The sequence below is a fragment of the Muscardinus avellanarius genome (assembly GCF_963383645.1).
Source record: "Muscardinus avellanarius genome assembly, chromosome: 10".
Classification (NCBI taxonomy): Eukaryota; Metazoa; Chordata; class Mammalia; order Rodentia; family Gliridae; genus Muscardinus; species Muscardinus avellanarius.
In genome coordinates, this window is record NC_137796.1 from 69,071,274 (window position 1) to 69,074,303 (window position 3,030).

Genomic DNA, 3,030 nt, shown 5'->3' on the forward strand with positions numbered 1-3,030 from the left:
CAAATAATAAATGCTAGAAAGAATGTGGGGAAAAAGGAAATCTAATACACTACTGTGTATTAGTATAGCCACTATAAAGATCAGTATAGACATTACTCAGATTAGGAATGGAACTACCATATGACCAACCAGTATCATTCCTGGCAACTTTCCAAAGGAATTAAAATCACACTATTATAGCAATAGTTGTAAATCCATGTTCATGGCAGTATAATTTATAACAGACAAATTATGGAACCAGCCTAAGTATCTATTAGCAGATGAGTGGATTTTAAATCTATGGCATATACAGAATGGAATTTTACTCAGCCATAAAAAAGAGCAAAATCATGTCATTTACAGAAAAAATGGATGAAACTGAAGAATATTATACTAAGGAAGATTAGCCAGTCCCCAGGAAACAAATAGATAATATGTTTTCTCTTACATGAGGAAGCTAGAGAAAAGTTCGGAAATATGGGCAACTTCAAGTGGAAGAGCAGAGATACCAATGTAGTGATTGAGTGGGTTTAAGGAAGAAGGGGAGATGGAGACTTAAAGAGTATAGAAGTTGAAATAATGCCTATATATGTAAACAAAATTGTCAATTCCAATCTCATATACGAGTATATGGAGGGAGAGGGATGGGATTCAGAGGGAAATTCAAGAGTTGTGTGCATGTATGTTTCTATCACTTTATGCCCCAATATGATGTAGTTATAATGCATCAAGTAAATAAATAAGATGGAATGGGGATGTAGCCCAGGGGCATAGTTTTTTCCCTGGTTTCAATCCCAGAACAACCAAAGAGAGAAAAAGGGTGGGGGAGGGGGAGCTAGACACAAAGGACTACAAGTTTTGTGGCTATTTATATAGAATATCCAGAACATGCAAATTCATAGACAGTAAGATGATCAGTGCCTATAGCTAGAAGGGATGGGAGTGATAGAGTGACTGCTAATTGGTATGGGTTTTCATGCAACGACATTTGATTAAAGTATTCTAAAATTGATTGTAGTTATGTATGAACAGCAGTGAATATAATAAAAACCACTGAACTTGTAATCCCAATACCTGAGAGTCTAAAACAAGAGGATCGCCGGTTCAAAGACCGCCTCTGCACTTAGCAAGGCTCTTCACAACTCAGTGAGATCCTGTTTCCAAGTATAAAATAAAATAGGGCTGTGGTGTAGCTCAATGGTAGAATGCCACAGGGTACAATCCCCAGTACCACAAAAAGAGAGAAAAAAGCCGGGCATGGTGGCACACGCTTGTAATCCCAGCATTCTGGAGGCTGAGACCAGAGGATAACGGTTCACGGAAAGCCTCAGCTACTTAGTGAGGCCCTCTGCAACTTAGTGAGACCCTGTCCCAAAATAAAGAATAAAAAAAAGACAGGGATTGTAGCTCGGAGGTCAAATGCCCCTGGGTTCCATCCCCAGACCTGAAAAAAAAAAAAAAAAAAAAAAAAAAAGAGAGAGAGAGAGAGAGACAGAGGTAGAAAGAAAAAAAAAACTGTACACCTCAAAAGGTGAATTGGATGGTATGTGAATTATATCTCAATAAAGCTATTTTTTTAAAAAGGTGTTGAGTTTATTAGGTTTAAACCCTACCTAGCACACCTCTACTACATTTAGACTTCATGAGATAAATAACAGTTTTATAGGGATGTGATGAGCTTCTATAGAATTCTATTCCAGGCACACAACTCTGAGGGGGTGTTCCCTGGTTCCTGTGACCCTCAAGAGGGATCCATTCAGTCTGGATGTCTGGATACCCGATGTATACAGTTGTCACACTTCAACAGACCATGACCATCCACATGCCTCCCACTATCTTTGTGGACAACCCATATTTACCTTACTTGTTCAAAGGGTAAACATTTTCTTTTTTTTTTTTTTAGTACTGAGGAGGGAACCCAGGAACATTCTAACTCCAAACCACAATCCCAGCCCTATCTTTTTATTCTTTATTTTGAAACAGGGTCTCACTGAGTTGTAAAGGGCCACACTAAGTAGCTGAGGCTGTACGAAAACCACGATCCTCCTATCTCAGCCTCCCAAATGCTGGGATTACAAGCACTGTCACCATGCCTGGCTTCTCTCTTTTTGTGATACTTGGGATTATAGCCAGTGGCATTCTACCTTTGAGCTACACCACAGCCTGGCTTCCCTTTTACTTTGTTTTGAAACAGGTTCACCCTAGGTTGCAGGGTCTCACTACATTGCTGAGGCTATACTGGAACCTGCAACCCTCCTGTCTCAGCTTCCCAAGTACTGGGATTACAGGCATGCACCACCAAGGCTGACTCCATATGTGTGTGTCACTGAGGATTGAACCCAGCAGCAGTCTAGCTCTGAGCTACAACACCAGCCCAATTATATTTTTATTTTGAAAAAGGGTCTTGCTAGGTTAATAAGAGTCTCACTATTTGCTGAGGCTGGCCTCGAACCTTCAATTCCTTGTCTCAGCCTCCCAAGTACTGGGATTACAAACTTATGCCACCATGCCTGGCAGGCAGACCCATTTTTGTAATTGATTGCTGACAGCTTTCAAACTCGGTCCCCTTTCCCACAGCTGGGCAAACTAACAAGAAAGCTCAGATGCTTCCTATGAGGAGCCAGCAGGAAGTTCAAACCATGCAAACCCTAACAAATGCAATGCCATTCTTGTCCCCTGCCACACTCTTTTATTGCAATAAAAGCCCAGCCATTCTCTTTTTCCTGCTCTCAATCTATTTTTGGACTAGCTTGGAAATATGCCTGTTTTTTGTTTTGTTGCTTGTCTGTTTTGTTAATACTGGGGATTGGACTGACGGGCATTCCACCTCAGAGCTGCACTTTTAGCATTTTTTGGTTTCTTATTTCTTTGAACAGGGTCTCAACAGGTGATTGAAAATCTTTCTATTTTGCTGAGGCTCTCCTTGAGCCTGCAATCTTCCTGTCTCTGGCTCCCAAGTACTAAGATTACAGGTGTACACCACCAAGACATATGTGAATAAAAATTATTTTACTCTTTTGTCTGTTTGTGACATCATCAATCTTAATATCA